This window comes from Lissotriton helveticus, chromosome 7, assembly GCF_964261635.1.
Source record: "Lissotriton helveticus chromosome 7, aLisHel1.1, whole genome shotgun sequence".
NCBI lineage: Eukaryota > Metazoa > Chordata > Amphibia > Caudata > Salamandridae > Lissotriton > Lissotriton helveticus.
In genome coordinates, this window is record NC_136068.1 from 495,174,645 (window position 1) to 495,194,969 (window position 20,325).

The 20,325-nt window shown below is 45.6% G+C and overlaps 1 protein-coding gene across 2 annotated transcripts in view; it reads left to right on the plus strand.

Moving 5' to 3' along the window:
* ZNF646 (zinc finger protein 646) overlaps positions 1–20,325 on the plus strand; it is a 141,343-nt gene that overhangs the window by 64,929 nt on the left and 56,089 nt on the right. For both annotated transcript variants that reach the window (XM_078652490.1, XM_078652489.1), the window contains one exon: positions 17,426–17,479. The gene's annotated coding sequence lies outside the window, so the exon portion shown is untranslated. The remainder of the gene's footprint in view (positions 1–17,425; positions 17,480–20,325) is intronic.

The following is a 20,325-nucleotide window of genomic DNA, read 5'->3' on the forward strand; positions in this document are numbered from 1 at the left end:
ATTTCACGTTCAGCAGCTACACTGCCAACTCAATACGCTTTACTATTATATATACCCATTGCTCGGATTCTGCGTTCTTTTCAAGCGCTCAACTTAATAGATAGAGCTCCTAGTGATAATTATTTGTCACAGTCTTGCTATTCAGATCATGTTGCACCAAGTCGGCGCTTTCCTTGTGCTCCAATCATTATATAGAGCCCTTAGTGATAATTACCTGATCACTCGAAAAACACAATACGTGGTTTGATATGTCACCTATAGACATTGGAGACCTAATTATACTCATGTGTAATTTGTTGTAGATCTTCATTACACTTTCTGATTAACGTTAAGAAATAAGGAACATAAGGTAAGACCACAGACATATCGCGTCTCTCATGTGCTGTATAAAGATAGCAGGTATTGTTTGTTTAATCAATAATACATCGGTTTTTACAGAATACATATGACCACGCAAGATAATGCTGATTTGTACTTGTTTATACCTTGGTCACAATTAGACCAAGTGAGTAACAGACCTCTTTTCTTCCCACCTACTACTCACTAACCTACACTTGTTGACAAAATGACTGAAGAGATGCACGCCACTAACACTATGTAAAAGTTCACACTTTCTTACATGACACAAAAAGATCTCCCCATCCACAAAAACAAGACACCTCATCAACCATAGATGCTCACCAACAGATGAGACACCTAGTACAACATTCTATAATCCTGCATCGTCTAATGTAATATACACTTTCGGGTGAAACTCTGGGGTCAGTGGACGATGGTGACGGTTAGAAGAAACAAATCTGATACTCCTCCTGCATGGAATATATTTCTGTTTTAGATACTTTGCCCTGATGAAGTCTGCTGTGATTGAAACAGCATGAGACGAAACAGGTGTTGGTGAAGGAGCGTGTCTTAGGTGATTAAATAAAAAATCTACTGAAACCACAACCTCCGCTTGAGATTTCTGTGTGCTTGTAGACTCTGTGATTGGCAAGATACTTCAGCTGGAATCCAGATCCGCAAGCAACGGCGACGGATGCCTTCTGCAGGATTGGTCCAAGGATAAGTGTTTCCCCCTTTCGCAGTGATTATGGAGTTTTTTGACGCAGGTGAGATGACAACAGGCAAACGTGATCCTTCTGACACCGCTCTGGAGGTCTCACGTTTGGTTTCTGGTTCTTCTAGAACTTTCTTTGCATTTTCCAATCCTATTACCCCACGCTCCAGATCTCCTCTTAGATCCTCTGGACCATTATCACCTGTTAACAGGAGCGAATGCCTGTCATGGCATGGAAGATTCAGGGAAAGATGGAGAGGTCCAGGACTTTCTCAGGAGGTTGAAAGAATACTGACCACAGCATGGTCAGACAGAACCAGAAAATGATATGTCCGCATGGTCAAAGTGGGTTCGTTGGTGTGTTCAACATGGTGAAGCTCCCATGGGGTGCAAGATTGTCCCTGTAATTAATTTCCTGGCCACCTTGACATCACAAGGTCTAGCTTACCTGGCGGTCAACTCCTACCGGTCGGTCATTTCTGCTGGTCACCTGCCATTCTTAGGTGGGGGAGCATCCATTAGTATGTAACCTTATAAGAGGAATTGGACTGACATTGCCTCCAGAACCCAATAAGGTCCTACATCTTTTCCGATCATGGCTGTGGAATGAGTAATTGTCTCTAAAAGAAATATCCGCAAAACTCTCAATGTTGCTCTGTTTGGTTTCCTGCTACAGAGTTTCGAATGTTAGGGCACTGGATATCACAGGTCTGGTCTTTACTACACATTTACTTCCACATTTCAAGGAGGATAAAATCCAATTCTAAGCTTATATCTTGCCAAGCTTATATCTTGCCCGGCTTTTGGTAAGTTTCCCAAATTACGTGTGGTAAGATATTTTAAGGCATACGAGAAATACAGAGGAAGTCCGTCTCCCGAGTGAAAGACACCTGCTAAATATCTCTCAAGAAATCTTTCTAGGTAGTTTCTTCTCCCACCATAGCTCGCAGGGTCATGCAGAAAGCAGGCATTGGCGTGATGCAATTTGGAGCTCACTATGTGAGCGAGGCAATGGCCTCTTAAGCCTTCTCTCTAGGGGCCAGACAAGAGGATATCATTAATGCGACAGATTGGTCTTTGGACTTTATGTTCAAATGGTTTTATTTCAAAACTGTAATAGATATAGCTTCGTTGGTCGTAGACAAGCTTTGAATGAGCATAATCCATGCCTCCGGTTCTGACATAGAATGAAAAATATACTAGCTTTTGTAATGGAAAGTTTCAATTCTATTAAGGAAAAGCAGGTTTCTATGAAATCCCAATCCATTCATGGTTCAAAATAAATTATATCAGTCAAGGTTATTTGGTAGAGCTGTTCGGTATCAACCATGGCGCGATGGCAGTGGTCGTCCGTGTGAAGGCTTTGATCAGTCTAAACCAGACTGCTGACCCTTTAGGATGCTTTCTTGAGACTGTGGTTGGGATGAATGAGGCACAGTGCTCACTGTTTGACCAGGTAGAATGTCCTTGATTTCCAGTTGGGAGTAGAAGCCCTCATCCGCTGCCAAGACCTAAGTGCGTGCCTCTTGGTGATATTCTTTGGATTCAAAGATGTCCAAAATGTCTTCAACCGTGCGTCTCAACATTTCGAGTCGTCTTGCGCGCTGATCATGCAGCGTCGTCTTCGATCGGAAGCACTTACATGCCTCACAGATGGTTGTCTGATGATCCGGAGGCAGGTACAAGTTACACACCAAGTGTTGGTCAGTGTGTGGAAATTTGGTGTGGCAGCATAGGCAACAAGCATTGGAAATGCAATAGGTCTCGCACCATTAGAGTTAGTGCTTTTAGAATTGTTTATGGTTTTTTTTTGTAAATGTTTAGCATTTTTGTTTCCTGTAGCCAATGCTAAAGTATTACAAATAAAAAAAGCCATAAACATTTCTAAAAGCTCTAACTGAAATGGTCTGAGAACTATTGCACTGTGTGAGGGTGAGGGTGAGGGTGAGGGGGTGAGGGTGAGTGAGGGTGAGTGAGGGTGAGTGAGGGTGAGGGGTTGAGGGTGAGGTGTTGAGGGTGAGTGAGGTGTTGAGGGTGAGTGAGGGTGAGGGTGAGTGAGGGGTTTTGGGTGAGTGAGGGTGAGGGGGAGTAGTTGAGGCTGAGTGAGAGTGAGGGTGAGTGAGGGGTTGAGAGTGAGGGGTTGAGGGTGAGGGGTTGAGGGTGAGTGAGGGTGAGGGTGAGTGAGGGTGAGGGGTTGAGGGTGAGTGAGGATGAGTGAGAGTGAGGGTGAGTGAGGGGGTGAGGGGTTGAGGGTGAGTGAGGGGTTGAGGGTGAGTGAGGGTGAGTGAGGGTGAGGGGTGGAGGGGTTGAGGGTGAGTGAGGGTGAGTGAGTGAGAGTGAGGGGTTGAGGGTGAGTGAGTGAGGGTGAGGGGTTGAGGGTGGGTGAGGGTTTGAGGGTGAGGGGTTGAGGGTGAGTGAGTGAGGGTGAGGTGTTGAGGGTGAGGGGTTGGCGATTGTAAGGTGGCCCCTTACTGCAAAACTGGTTGCGGAAATCCTGGTGCATGAGCTGGACTGCTGCTGGGGCGCATTGTTGCTGTTACAAGGGTGTAAGTGCAGCAAAATCACCCGATTGAGCGCTGGGCGCTGCGCATCTAAAATGACGGCAGCGCACTGAGGGGGAGACTTCCACCGGCTGCGGCAACGGGAGATGTGCACTCTGTTTGTCAGCGGCTGGGAGGCGATTCGGCGTGCAGACTCACAGCGGAAAACTGCGGAGGCGGCAGTCCTGGGGGAGAAGTCTGGAGGGCGAGATCGCCTTAACCTTCCTGTGGTGCACTACGCTCCCAAGATGGCAGTTATGGGATGCGGGCGGAGGCCTGATGCCGACGAAGGTGAGAGGCAGACCGAGGCGGTGAGGCGAGGAGGTGCTGAATGCTGGAGTTTCTTTGTAGCTCGGGACCTGGTTCAAGCAGCTGTAGGGACCACCAGCAACCAGGTTTGATGTCCTTGCGTGGCAGGCCGCGTTGTTTGGGGGAGCACGTTTGGGTGAGGTGGCGAGCCTGCGAGTATATTGAAGTTACAGTAGGAGAACGGGTGCGTTTGCCTGTGCTGGATTTTATTCATGCAGTCAGGATTAGCACGGTCGGGCAACTCATGTGTGGGATAAGAGAAGGGCGATCCAGCACCGGGCTAAGGGGGAGCGTGGCAATTACAGCACCGGGCTAACGAGGACAGATCCAGCACCGGGCTATGGCAGAGGAGATCCTCCGGACCGGGCGGGTAAAGAAAAGGGGAGCCAGCAAGAGGATAAATAAACGGAGACCTCGCAAAACCGAGTTAAAAAGGGGAGAACGATATATCAAGCACTGGAGGTAAAAAGGAGGAAACATCGCGAAGGTTAAAAGGGTAAGATTTAGTAAAAGCGGTGCAAGTTTGAGTAAGAATAGATCATCCAGGGCAGCTAAAGGAAACAAGACGGAGGGAAGAGAGGGGAGGGGGGAGGAGAAATGCGTCTCGGCCGGAGCAGGGGGCGGAGCAGGGAGAGCGGGCTTTGGAATGTAATTGACACGGCCGGCCGGTCGTGAAACTGAAAGCATGGCCGGCCGGCCGTGAAAGCCTTTGATGCGGCAGGGGAAATGCGAGACGGCGGGAAGGGGAGGGGGCGGAGCGGGTAAACAAAGACGGACGTGCACGCGCTTTTAAGCTCAATGCGCATGCGCATTGAGCTTAAAAGTCACGGGCACTGCAAGGAATCGCCACGATTCCTTGCAGTGTGGATAAAGAGTGGATAAGTCCCAATACTCTCGCTTGCTCGATGCGCATGCGCATCGACAGGCGAGACCTAAAAATGAAAAGGTGTTTGTTCCATCATCAGATTGGCATGACATGAATGGAACTTGAAAAAGAAGGATCTGCCCTGAAGGGTGATGGCCCTCCTGGCCTTGTTTGGCTGGAACTTGTTGGCGTTGACAGGTGTAAACTATAAGTAACCTGACAGCGGAAAAAAAACAATCTAACAATGGAGTCGAAGACCATGCTCATTGCAAGCAAAAGGAGGAGCCACTACACCTCGTGACTCGAAAGACTTCTTCGAAGAAAAATAACTTGCACACCTCTGAGCCCAACACTAGATGGCGGACTTATACTAAGCATGTGAATCTACAGCACTACATGCCACAAAGAGATGCTTATTGTGTAAGTAACATTTTCCTTTCCAGCTTCTTGAACAGTTGATGGTATATGTTAAACAAGGATTGTTTCTTTTTGAGAGATACAAGTCTAGTAATAGAGCATGTACTTGTCTTTGCTTACAACTTAATTTTGAGTCTACCCAATGTTATGTTATAGTTATATTCTGTGTATTTCCCTGTGTTAGACTTGGCATCTTTTGGCGTGTTTCCCATGAGTTTTTGCTTTCTGCCCTCCCGGTTTTTACTCTATTTTTGCTGGTGTAGTGTTTCTGTGCACTTTTTTCACTGCTGATCAGTGGTAAACTGCAATTGCTCCTGTGGTAAATTGTGTTATGGATGGGTGTTTCCATGATTGGGTATTTGAATTTCTTGTTAGTCCCTAATAAAGTGCACTGAGTGTGCCGGGGCCTGTAAATCAACTGTTACCAATGGGCTGCAGCACTGATTGTGCCACCCAAGTAAGTAGCCTTAAAAAGGTACCTCAGACCTGCCATTGCAGAGTCTGCGCGCAGTTTGTGACTGTCATGTCGACTTGGCCAGTGCACACACTTGCCAGTCCCTAACCTTCCCTTTTCTTTCCTGTCCGGCACCCCTAAGGTAGGCCCAAGGTACCCCGGTGGGCAGGGTGCAGTGTATGTGAAAGGTAGGACATGCCTTGGTGTGTGGCACGTCCTGATAGTGATTTACAGCCCATTTCGTTTTTCACTATTGCAAGGCTACCTGTTCCCCATAGGACAGAGTTGACAGTTTGGTTATAAAACCTTATAATCCTAACTAACCTAGGGGACATGGTAGAAAAACAAATTTAGTATGCCTAAACTCAGAATCTAAAGGTGCATCTTTTAGTGAAGGTGAGTTTTACATTCTGGGTTTGAAAATGCCATTTTTAGAAAGTAGGTATTTTCTTGCTCAGTCATCCTGTGTGCCTCTGCTGAAATGTGGATTGCCTGTCTGGGTTTTGAATGACAGAAGACTGGGGAGCCAGAGGGGCTCCAGATAGTCTAGGTAGGTCAGGAAAGCGCTGAATAGATCTGGGCTGCGATGGGGAAGGGGGGGGGATATTTCCTCTCACCTCAAAGGGCCTGGTCTGCCTCTGAAAATGCCGTCTCCACCTCCTGCCAGGAAATCACACGAGAGAAGGCCGAACTGGTTCTGACCGGGCACAGACACCCTCTGCCTGCCAGATCAAAGGATTTTTGTGTACAAATACTGGGGCCCAGACCCTGAGCTTTAGAACTCTTTTGGATCAAGAAGACTGCCAAGAAGAAGAGCTGGAGAAGCTGTGAGGAGGGACTAACATATTGCTGTGTGCTTTGCTATGTTGGCCTGCAGCGGCTGCTTCTGTCTTGGGCAGTAAAAGGACTGGGCTGAACTTTATGCAATCTACTTTTGTGAGTTTCTCCAAGGGCTTGAGGTGGAGCTTGCCCCCTGTTCAAAAAATCTCAGGAACAGCAAAGACTTCAAGCTCTTCTGCCCTCAGCACTGGGGACTGTGTGTTTTGTTCTGCAACAGAAGAAAAGCAACTCTACAACTCCACTGCCGACTGCTTGTCTTGAAGGCACTGCAGAGGGCACCGCCGCACTGCGACCCTGGTCTCACAGCCGAAGCCTGCTGACGCCGCCACCGAGCCACTACTCGCACCGCGACCTGTGGGCACCGCACCACCACGCTTCGCTCCGAAGCCTGGGCACCACAGAGTGCAACGCTGCACAGCGACCCTGGTCTCACAGACGACGCCTGCTGACGTCGCCACCGAGCCGTAGCTCGCACGACGACCTGTGGGCTCCGCACCGCCTCGCTTTACGACGACGCCTTGGCCTCCCTGACCCACAGCTCCATGCCGAAATCAACGCCACTGCTTGCACCGTGGTTCGAGGCCACCACTCATAAAGGTACACGACGCACCGCCCTCATCCCGCACCGTAGACTTGGCCTACCGACACCAGTATCATCAACTCCAGTTCGTCTGCCAACAACAGAGCTTTAGCAACGACGACGCCTCTGCTTGCACCGTGACCTGCTAGCACCGTGACAAGCACCGCCTTCATCTCGCACACCGTCCCTAGTCTCACCGACGACGCCACCACCGAGCCGCTGCTCGCACCGCGACCTGAGGGCACCGCACGCCTCACTGCTGCACTTCGCACCGCAGCACCCTACGCCAAAGCTCCTGACTCCAACAGAGAGGAGAACGACCTGCAACGCGTGTGACTTCGAGGTCTCCTGACGACTGTGACTTCAAGGGATCCCGACGACTCCTGCACTGACTTTCGGAACTGACGCCTGCGGACGCTGTGTTTTCGGAAGCTCAACAAGAGGTCGCCGACGCCCTGCATTTCTAAAAGGTACTGTTTGCGGGCCTTCCCGACACCGTAGCTGGCCCGCGACGCCGCGGCCAGCCAGAACTGTTTGGATGTGCTTGCTCTTGACACTCCAATAGCACCGGACGGATCTATCAACATCAAGGAACTGTTTCTAAAGCGTTTTGTGATAACTGCCAATTGTATTGTATTGTGGATTTTTATGTTTTTGATCTTGTATATAAATATTGGATATTTTTGTAAACTGGTGTGGTGTCCTTTTTGTAGTTCTTACACTGTATGACTGTTGGTTATGTGGAAATGCTTTACACACTGCCTCTAAGATAAGCCTGACTGCTCGTGCCAAGCTACCAAGGGGGTGAGCAGGGGTTATTTTAGGAGTGTAACTCCCTTATTCTGACTAGGAAGAAGGGTCCCTATTTGGACAAAGGTGCAAGCCCTTACCAAGTAGAGACCCCTATTTCTAACATCTAGGTTCTGACCTAACCAAGGGTGAATAAAGAAAAGGTTTAGTAGACTTCTGTCGCACTCAAAAAAGAGGATGTGGAACAGCGAAAGTCTGCTTATGACTGACTGATTGTGATTGGTTGAACTTTCTTTGCAGTCCTTCCCGTTGCATATTGGCAAAGGTAGTTTGTTAAAGTTAAAATCTGCTGGAAAGTAATAAAGGAAGAAAGTTAAACATAATCCTTGACTCTGTGTCCTTAATATAATTAAAACTTTCTGTTACGAAAGCTAGGACATTTTTCATTACAGGGTCTTTCTCTGCATTGTCCTCTCCGATTCCACTGACTTTTCCACTCCACTTTACCACTTTCCCCGAGCAGGTGGGAAATGGCAGTGAGTAGTCCAGTGTGGGTCCTGATGGTGTGGATGGCGGGCTCTCCTTTGGCAGGGGCGGGTTCCAAGCTTAATGGTTAAATAAGGGATTGGGTGGGTGCCTTGCTGTGCCCATGACCACAGACCCTGCCCTAGAATTCTATGCGTTTTTCTCAGTTGTGGAAATAAAACTGCTAAAATCAGGCAAGATGACACTTTGTGGATTAAAACATTGCTTCTGAAAAACTCTGCGGACAAGACTCAAAAGGCACACAGAGACTTAAGGTATTTATTGCTCCTACCCGCCTAAAACTACCTCCTTTGTTCAAAATGGCTGAGCCATAAACCTGTAACAATAAATCCCCTCCGGTACCTCTGTCCACGAGGCTCCGCAGTTCAACTCCCCCACACAGAGATAAGCATTCCTCCCAGCTAGCTGGAGCACTGCTGGCTCAGATAGAAAGTGAAATTCCTTCCCCTATGCTCAAAGTAATAGCAGCAGACAGAGGACTAATTCCCTCTTTCTTGCTAGCTAGGCAACAGCAACAAACAGAGGACTAATGTCTCTATCTCACCTATTTGGCGGCCATTTTAGACCAGTCTCTCTCGTGGGCAGCCATCCTGGACTAGTCATTTTCATCACTATCTGAACACACACTAAGAGCTTTGTCATTTTAGACCAATCCCAACTACAGAGTACTTTGCTCAGTGTTGCATCTACACCCTCTTGGGAAAGAATGCCTGCCTATTATTGCAGTATTATATTCCTACTTATATTTTGAACATCTGTAGTGCACAGATTGCTACCTCATTTATGAAAGAAGGTCTGCCTATTATTGTAGTGTTATACCTCTACCTGTATTTTGAACATTTGTAATGTACAGATTGCTACCTCATATACCTTTTTAGCACAGTATTATACTTCTACCTGTATTTTGAACACTGTTAATGCACAGACTACTACCTCAGATAACTGTCTTCATCTGTGTTCTGCTCTTATATTCGATCAGCAGTATACTTGAACTTGTATTCTGCACTATTCTGCACATTTCCGCAACCTGCACCCATCCCCGCTCTCCTCTCCTGTTATGCACCGATTGCTATCTCATATATCGCATACTTCTTCTGTATTCTGCACTATTCTACACAGTTCTGCCACAATTCTACCTTAATCTATTCTCACTCTTCTCTCCTGTAATGCATCGATTGCTACCTCATATATGTCTGGCTGCTCTCTAGGGTCACTTCTACCTGTATTTTGAACATTTGTAATGCACAGACTGTTACCTCATATATTTTGATTGCTCTTTAGTGTCACTCCTACCTGTATTTTGAACATTGGTAATGCACAGATTGCTACCTCATATTTCTTGGTTGTTAATTAATGTCACTTTGATTTGTGATTTTTGATTCATGTATAGTTCTGTTTGCATTCGTATCCTGCCCTTATATACTATCAGTATTATACCTACACTTACACCTTGTACATTGGTTGCTAATTAATGTCACTTTGATTTGATTTGTGATTTTTGATTCATGTAAATTGCTGTTTGCATTTGTATCCTGCCCTTTTATACTATCAGTATTATACCTACACTTACACCTTGTACTTTGTAATTTACCGTATGTATTTGCTCTACTGCACACTCTTATATCCTGGTTATGCTGGTTGATCACTAGTGCCACTTCTGTAATTTATAACTTATTACTGTGTAACCTACTGTATGCATTTGTTTTTCTGCACATGTGTACCACTATAGTGCATTAGTGCATTCCCCCATACCCACCTAATCCATCACCGCAACATGGATCCTATCGGCAATCACACATATAAAAAAACTACCCACCATCACTCACCAAAAAAGCCGCCAAACGCTTTAAACACAACTTCCTTAGGTCACACCCTGAAAACCCCTTTGCTGACACCTACTTCTCACCGGTCAATGGATCCCTGAACACTGATATCATCTTCCACACCACACGCAGAGCTCAATGGCGAAAAGCGTTCCTCACCCTACTCACCGTCTCCTCCACCAGAAAATCCGCTCACAGCCTAACTCTCTCCATCATGCCATCCCGAGTCTTTCCAGGCAGAGCTACCATCACTATTTACAATAACGGGATTGTCCTATCACAAGCCACAGACAGGAACCTGGAACTGCTAGACAACTTGTTCCCCACTTTCAAAGAACACCTCTCCAACTCACGATCCAACACTCATATTTCCTCCAGTCCCACCAACCATGACCTCTCAGCTACATACTCCTCAATCAGGGGCACACCTACCACCCCTGACCTCCCATCCCCCACCCACAACACCACTAACCCAATTCAGCACTCAAACACAGACACAGATCGCTCCCCCCATACACCACTCACAGCCCCGCCCCTCCTACCAACTCGCGGACCCCCACACATACCTTCAACACTCCTATCACACCTACAGCGAGCATTAACACCCCGTTCACCGCTGACAGCACAGCCCCCACCCATAACACACCTAACTTAATCCAGCACCAGAATAACACGCACTCCGACAAATCCCCCCCGTTATCCCCCCATTCTCAGTCCCCACTACCCTCTAACCAACTACGCAGAACATACCTCCTCTCTTAATTTAACTCCCCCTCCCCTCAACAGGATCATCTCCAATCCCGCTTCCCCTCCTACTCGCAGCCCCCATTATCCTCCCTGCACCCCCACCACGGCTATTAGTCTCCCAGCCTATACCTTGACCCCCCCGCCCACCACCAGTGCCCTCACTCATACCACCAACCTCCTCCCTACCTCATCCACACCCCTCCCGCCCAAAACCTCTCGCCTCCCTAACTCCATCCCGCACACCAACACAACGCAGACCTGCTCGAACACCAGCCCTCTCTCCCACCTGCACACGAATTCCCTTGTCAACCAATCACCCCTGACTTCCACCCCCACCTCCACCATCTACCCCACGATGGACTACATCATGGCCACCCTCACTCAGATCAAAGAAGACATACACACCATCAAAGAACTTCTCTCTACACACCCCATACACCCCTCACCCACCCACCTCCACCTTCCCTTCCAACTTGCCCCCTACTCTGCCGGCTGACTCCCTCACTCAACACGCCCCACACCAGGCGTCAATCCCTGCTCATAGGCGCAGTAACTGCCCTCGTCCCCCGTATCTCCCCTGCAACGACTCACTCTAACTACACCTCCCCGCCCAACTTGTCCCCCACCCTACCGACTAACTCTCTCACTCAGCTATCCCCCAATCTGACCTCAATCCCAGCTCGTAATCGCAACAACCGCCCTCGTCGCACCCACAACTCTTCTTCTGACCTCGACACACACACCCTTCTCCGCTCCTATGACCCAGCCCCCCAAATTCACACGACCACCCCACACCTCAACATTCCCACGATACACTCAAATCCCCTTAGACCACCCACACTAAACAGCAGATTCTCCATCCCCAATAACCTTAGAAAAGTCCCTCTCTCTCTAGAAACATCTACCACCCTCAACACACCCCGTCTCAAATGCACCCTTCTCAACTGCAGATCAGCCAAGAAACATTCCGCCGCCATTGCTGACCTCCTCTTATCACGGGACCTTGACCTAATCATCCTGACTGAAACCTGGCTAACTGAATCTTCGACACCTATAATGGACATCTTGGTTCCTCCCAACTACCACATTATCAGGCTCGACAGAACAGGCAAAATAGGTGGTGGAATCGCATGCATCTACAGGAACAACCTCTCTGTTCAGAAAGTCAATTCCACCTCCCTACCATCCCCAACATCCTGGGAATACATCTGCCTCGACATCATTAGTGAGGGAAAACCGATATGCTCTCTTCACAACATTTACCACCCACCCAGGGACAACTTCACCTTTTCCCAACAAATCATGGATTTGATCTCAACCAGTTCCGGACGGCAACTCACCCAAATATACCTTGGTGACTTCAACCTCCACTGGAACGATCGCAACGACGCAGTGGTAAATAGTCTTAAAAATTTCCTCGATGCCCTTAACCTCACCCAAATATGCAACAGCCCGACCCACGAGAAAGGTTCTACCCTCGACCTGATCATCTCCAAAGAGGACTCTATCCAACTCGAGTCCATCCAACCCTGTGACTGGTCAGATCATCATATTGTCACATTCTTTATCAATGAAAAAGTCAAAGTTAACCCGGCTCAACTCCCCAAGCCCAAAGTCTGGAAAAGAGACTCGAAAAAGCTCAACCCAGGCTCTTTGCCCCCTAACAGTTGCAATCTCCTACTCCCACCGACAGGCGCTACGGACGTCCAAACTCTGACTGACCACTATCTCAACGCTATGACCTCTATAATTAATGAGGCTGCACCTATGGAGCTGAAAAGAGTCTCTACTAAAATCTCCAAACCATGGTACGACGGGAGTCTCAATGAGGATAGACGTGACATGCGAATGGCAGAGCGTACCTGGAGATCAGCTCCCTCTGCAATGCACCTAAAAGATCTGAAGAAAAAGAGAAACGCCTACTTCAGGAAAATAAAACGCTCAAAATCAGACTTCTTCAGCCTCCAACTCGACCAAGCAAAAAACCGCCCGAGAAAACTATTTGAGCTAATCAATTCACAATCCAAGGAGCAACCCCAACCACTCAGCACTAGGAGTGAGGCACCCTCCTGTGAAGACTTCGCTGCTTTCTTTATCCAAAAAACTGACAAAATAAAAAGCGATCTCCTCATTGACGCAAGCCTCTACTCCAAAACCCAATGCCTAGCACCCACTGAACCAAAAAACAATGCTACATGGTCAACCTTCGGCACATACTCGGAAGAAGAAATTGGCAAACTGCTCAGCACCCTTAAACCATCCAATCACCTCACGGACCCCCTCCCTGCCTCCGCAGTAAAAGACTTTGCCCCTTTGCTTCTCCCTCTCTGGACTAAAATTATCAACAGCTCTCTCCAACAAGGAAGCATACCTGACTCCCTCAAAGTTGGTCAGGTCACACCTCTACTAAAGAAACCTACAGCCGACCCCTCTGATCTCAACAATTACCGTCCCATCACCAATATTCCCACTCTCGCCAAACTGCTGGAAAAATGCGCACAACTACAATTGACTAAACACATTGAGCAATTTGATCTCCTCAACCCTCACCAGTCAGGCTTCCGAGCAGGACACAGCACAGAAACTGCTATGACTCACATAATTGACGACGCACTTCAAATGCTAGACCAAAACGACACCTGCCTCCTCATCCTTCTTGATCTCTTCAGCATTCGACACCGTTAAACATGAGAATCTTCTAGAACTACTAAACACAAGAATGGGTTTATCTGGAACTGTTCTCAAGTGGTTCACTTCCTTTCTTCACAACAGGTCGCAGAAATTCAAGAGTAACAACCTGATGTCCTCGCCAATACCGGTAACGCTAGGCGTCCCCCAAGGATCCTCTCTATCCCCAACTTTGTTCAACCTAGTCATGGAACCTCTCACCACCTTGCTACAAGCATCCAATGTACACTTTCACATGTACGCCGATGACACCCAACTTTACCTCAAATTACAATCCCCCAATGACATCTTACTCCTGAACTCAACGATCAGATGCACCCAATCCTGGCTTGCCGATAATCACCTCAAACTCAATGCCCTGAAAACAGAGTTCCTTCTGATCTCACCTCCAGCGAAGATATCCACCACTCAAATTTGGCTTAAACTCCTAACCGCACTCAATGTCCAACCCACCATCGTGGACTCAGCAAAATCTTTAGGCATAACACTCGACACCAATCTCAACATGCAGCAACATATCAGCAAGGCAACAAAGGGAGCGAACTTCCAGATCAATACTCTGAGGAAACTTAAACCCTACCTCCCGGCCAAAGACTTCCAAACCGCAGTACAAGCGCTAGTCATCCCACGAATTGAATACGGCAGCACCGCCCTCTGCGGACTCCCCCTAACTACAACCGCACCACTAAGAGCTTCATTGAATGCTGCAGCGAGACTCATCACGGGGTCAAAAAAGCACTCCCATATTACCCCTGACTTGAAATCCCTGAATTGGCTGCCTTTTGAAGCCAGAATACATCTGAAAATCGCCTGCATGACACACAAGGCGGTACACCTAAACTCACCCGGCTACCTCGCTCAGAAACTGACAATCTCTGGGGGAATTAGAAACACGAGAGGCACAAACAATCTTCTGCTGAAACCTCGTAGATTCCGGAAGGAAAAAACATACAAGCGCTCCTTCTCAGGAATGGCGCCTAGGATTTGGACCTCACTCCCTCCCGAAACCAGGCTTATCTCTTCCACTACACTCTTTAAAAAAGAAGTAAAAGCTATCCTCATGACTAAATACACTTGAACTATTATCTCGAACTCTGTTAACACCCTGCACCGATCTGTACTACTTGTTTGACCCATTTACTTATTTGTATAAGTTGTCTTATTACTCACGTGATGGGCTTTGTAGCCACATATTTGTACTGTGTGATCTACTGATTTATTTGTTTGAATATGTTCCCTCATGTACCCCTCTTTGTAAAGCGCTCTGATATCTGCGAAGATCTTGTTCGCGCTATATAAAACTTTGAAAATAAAAATAAAAATGTTACTTCACTCTGTAATTTCAGGTGTGGGAACACCGGGTTATGTGGGATTGGCCTCCACCAGTAGTTATTTGTGATGCTTTATCTCCGAGGTGCAGGATAACCATTTGCTGCTGTTTAGGTGGTGTGGTTATAAATCCCAGTTGGAGGGTTGGGTATTTTATAAAAGAAAAGGTTGAATGCCCTAACGCACTGAAAAATACTGTAGTAACACATCATGGGAGTAGGAGGTATGAAGTTCACACCTGAAGGGTTTGGAGCAGTTTGTTGGCAGTAGGTGTTTACATGTTCTGGATATGTGGAGGAACAGAGTAAAAAAGGCCTGTATCCCAGGAATATTAACTAACTGTCACCAGGCATTAGTTGTGTTGAGACCTGGACAAAGTGACTTTGCTCGCCCCCGTTTTAATTACAACTTTGGCCGTTCTATTGAAAAGCAACTCCCATAAATGATGTAGAGTACATGCCAGCTATCTTGGGATGTGAGTCTTCTGTGCAGGAAACATGCTGGGGACATCAGGAGCAGTTGGGGCCCAGTTGTAATGCATCAAGAACATTCAGTTTGACATAATTTTCTTAAGTCTGAGATGTGGTGTTTTCATTAACTTGTATCATTAGTAACAGGATTTTAGTGCAAATCACGTTACATCAAAATACGTTAACGGGTACGTTTTATTTTCAAAGTAATGTCACATTCACTCTCCTTTCTAGAAGATTCTCATGAAATAGTATGACATATTTACAAAGGAGTTAAGCACAGACACCCCCTCCCACGAAACCCCCACCCACATGACCTCCGTGTCAACCCGTTGTGCAACTACCGACAGTTCCCAAGTTTTGACACACTACTCTTGGCAGCAGTGTTGGTGCCTGCCTTGAAGCATTGAAACTCATTGCTCCTCTGTCTTCATTCAGAAGCACCCTTATTGGTTCTTTTCAGAAAGACAATAAAATATGGTTATTTTCTTCTTTATAGGTTTGTAAGCTCTATACTGTGACTACTATTTGCTTGGAATACCAGTGCCAAGGTACCTCCAGGTGTATGTGCACTTGTAAATATTTGAAAATAAATATTTGCAATTGTGCAGTGAAATATGCTATTTATACCATTAGCTCATTCTGGGGAGGGGGCCACAACTCAGGCGAGGTGAAGCCTCGTGCGAGCCATGATGTCCTTCCCATACCTCAACAATGGTAATAAATAGCATATTACACTCTGCGCATCTACACATACGTTTTATGTCATGGCTACATTTTTTGATGTGTACTTGTTTTACAAAAAGGTATTTAACCACAATCTATATCCATCCATCCTGGCGAAAGCCAGTAGGTAGACCGAGTTAGACTAACTTTTCCCATAGATGAAGCGTTTTTTGTCAATAACTGTGGTGCCGTTTGACAAATCTTCACAAACCATTCCAAAGTTGTGTACAAGTTATTTTAACTGCTGTCTGGAAGGTTTCGGGGTGATTCATCAAGCGGGCCGAGAAAAATGGAGTGTCCCAAAATGATATTCCCCGTGCAATGTCTGTGGGGATTTTAGAAGTTTTAGACATGGTTACAACCCGGAATTACATCAATGTTGGCAGAAAGCGAGATCTTGCTCCACAGATTGTGCTTTTTGAGATATGGGGTAAATCTGTTCAGGAGTTTAGGAGTTATTAAAGAAAGAAATGTATAGATATCTATGGATGCGGATCTGCCGGTACCGCCAATCGAAGCCCAATTGGGTAAAAAAACTCACACACCATACCCCCGCTGCGCAGGCCATTCCCTACGGCTTTCCCCTGCTGCCCACGGCCGAAAGCATTGGTGGTTGTATTAACGTACATTAATTATATTTCACTTTAAGTAAGAAGAATTTGAGAAATTCACAGAAAAAAACAAAGGTTACGGGGACGTTATAGTTAGGTTGACGTTTTACCCACACAAAACCATAGTATGTATTATATCCCCTTACCTAATCTTTTCTTCCCCTCCCAGTCCCGCTCTTTTTTTCAACTTTTGGGATGTTGTGTTGCACCCTTTGTAACTGTTTCCTTTGATATGTATTGGCCGGCTGCCTAACCCTGACCATCCGTAATTGTGAAGCGCTCGGATAGCCTTCGGGATCATGTTTGCGTTATATAAAACTTTACAAATAAAAAAATTAAATAAATAGAAATTCAGTAGTTATAGTTTCTACAGATAAGTATACGTATAACTCATGCCGTTAAGTAACTTTAGGCCACAAGTTATTGTTTCTTAACATAAGTATAACTATAATTGCTGAATTTCTGTGGTTTTGTGTGGGTAAAACGTCAACCGAACGAAAAGGTGCCTGTAAGCTTTGGTGTTATCCGTGACTATATATCTGTATGACAACCTGTATCACATAAAAATTCTGTGTATTATATCAATGCATTTTATACATAGATACAAATGTTGATATATTTAAGGTCATTGCCCACTGTCACACTGATTTAATTTTAAATCCTTTTGCCTTTGTAGCTCGGTAGGACGAAAGAAGAGCTGAGAAATGGAGCTAGTTGTCTCTCTGAAAAGGTAATCCCATTGCCCTGCATCCAATTCACATCTTTCCTGAAATGCCACTTTATGTATGCAAAACTGTACAGACAGCAGTGAGAGAAATGTCTTTTGTAATACAGTATCTATAGCTTAACACATGAATAACTCTATGGGAGAACAGCCATGACAACGCGGGGATTACCCCGCACTGCCATTAATTTTCTATCCAACACCTTCCCTACTGTCAACGTGGGCTGGAGTTGGAATAGAAAATTAAACTATTCCACTATCCAGCGCCCTCCAGCGAAAGTTGTTGTAACGACTTTCGTTGTAATCCCCGCGTTGTAATGGTATGCAGGGTAAGAGCCCGCGTTGTAATGACATCCAACCACTCTACGTCAGTCCTACAGGCCTTTAAAAGGTACCAGCTGCCCAGAAAACCTCCCCCTTTCAAAAGAGGGTAGTTTGCTTTTGCAGTGATGTGGTAACATATGCGTAAGTCCTGTTTTCTTCTGTTCTGCATAATTTTTTATCTTCTCTGTCTGTCTACATAGTGTAAGTGCTTTCTTTTCTAGAATAATTGGACAGTACACAATATTTTGTCAACTATATGCCTTTGCCAGATTTCATTAAAAAATACGGCATATGATTTAGATGGGACATATATTGACGTGTACATCTTTTACATCGCACTAACACTACGATCATCACATGGAGATTTATGAATCTTGAAAAATTTACAAAATACAATTTCAAAACCTCAGTTTGTTTACTTGCCCAGTCAGTTTAGTACTGTCAACACGTTTCTATTATGCAAGGATATTAAAGTTGGCCTTAGGTGTTGTATATTTGTTACACAATTCAGCATAGTAACAGTTCTTAAAAGGCTGTGTAGCTAATGATCGTTGATCAGGTTTCACCGCTGACTTCAAATGGGTTTCTAGTCGTTAGAGGCACAAAGTTACAAATAACTGTTGCATGGTGCCTGTTGGCTCACAGGATGCAGTCATCCAATGACAAGCAATTGACCTTACCTTGTGTATTCTTTTGAAACGGGGGAAATCGGAGAACCTCTCCCAGTTGCTTGTATGCATAATAACTGACAAAAGGCCATGAACTATCCTAGATGGACTGAGCCTTCACTCTGTTTCTTTTGCTGTCTAGTTCCTACTTTTCAGTCAGTGGAACTTTAAAACATAAGGGATTTAGCTTCATAGCTCACAAAATAACCAAATGTTTTGACAACCACTGACAACCAAAACTCTAAATCTTGTGTCATATTCTTGAAGTTTTTCAGGCTCCTCTGTAATCATCCCCACAAGTGTTGACTGTCCCAAACATTAGTGTAAATACATGTAATGTTTTAAAAATTAAAACAAAATCTACTTAAATGTTCAAAACCAGCCACCAACCCTAAAATGTAAAATATTCAAGGTAGATCTTTTTAGAATACATTGCTCAATAATTTGACCCGTAGCAGCGACAGCTGTCTGTCAAATGGAGAACCCCCAGTACGCTGTAAAAATGAACCTCTCTGTAGGTGTATTTGGCATCTGGAGGAAACATCAAAAAAGTTCTGATTCTAATTTTACATAATCTTGCTGAGGGTAGGGAGGATAGCATTTGGTAGTTCAGGTGAAGCCCAAAGATTTACGGTTTACACAATCACAATGTGAAAGTAAGTAACTTTTTCACAAGTTCTTCCTCTTCATCTTATAGACACTTTAGATTCAATTTCTTGCATGTTTCTACCACCATCTTGCACTTCCTCTCCCTTTGTCACTCTTGCAGGTTCCTTTCCATCCCTGCTTTCTCCCTTTGTTGCTTTTTTCCTATGATTTTCTCCATTTTCCTTTCTCCCTTTTCTACTTTTCTCTCTCTTGTTCTGGGTCAAAATCTATTGGAAAATAAATATGCTGTGGCCCCCAATTTAGGCTAGTTTTGTGTTGTGGTTTAAGAACAATACATTTCTTGTTTCATACAAAGAATCCTGACGGAACCCATTGCCTCATTTATCAGACCTCAACACCCAGTCAACTTTCCCCAAATCATAAGTGCTGGTGCCTACCGTCTGCAGCCACTGCGACAAATGAAGCACTGGGTCCCTCTTGAGAGTCGTTATACAGCTGAATGCTGTAACCAGGTCTTTGGTGTATATGTCATTATTAAGAGGGTAAATGTGAACAGGGTGCAATGTAACCTCTTGTTAACACCCTTTAGATTGCTGTGTTCTGCTCCTCACCTAGTGCGTGTGAACTACTGAAAGATATGAGAACTTGTTTTTTATGAACTTCTAAATACCACACAGCTAATGCTTCTAAGTATTGTGTGAGAAGTTGGCCTGATGTATGATGTTCACTATTCTAGTGAGCACCTTGTATCAGTCCAAACAATCCCTGATGGTGGTGGTTGTTAAGTCAACCTTATAGACAAGCTATCCTAGTGGTAGCATGGACTAAGCAGTCTTAGGCTTAACTCAAGAGGGCATGTGAAGCCAGCTGTTTTACCATATGCAATCCTGTAATATCAAATGAAAGGACACCACACAAGTTATATATTATAAAAATATATGTATTTATTACTAGAATAATCCTCTGTACTCTTTATGAGTGCAGAGGCACAAGCGTTTAAACAAAAGCCCAGTTAAACATACAAAAGTTGCCCAATTATGGATAGGCCCGGTGGCCACTCAAACCATATATTAAATAAGTGATATAAGAACCGCTTTACGAACAATGGTAAGGCCTAGGACCTTGGGAATCGCTGGGACTACACTGGACTAACTGTAGTTAGGACGGGAGTAGCCCGTGGGATTCGGGTGCAGCGCTAAAAGCACACGCATGCATCAATGCAAAGTCAATGGTGCGTAAAAGTTATAAAGT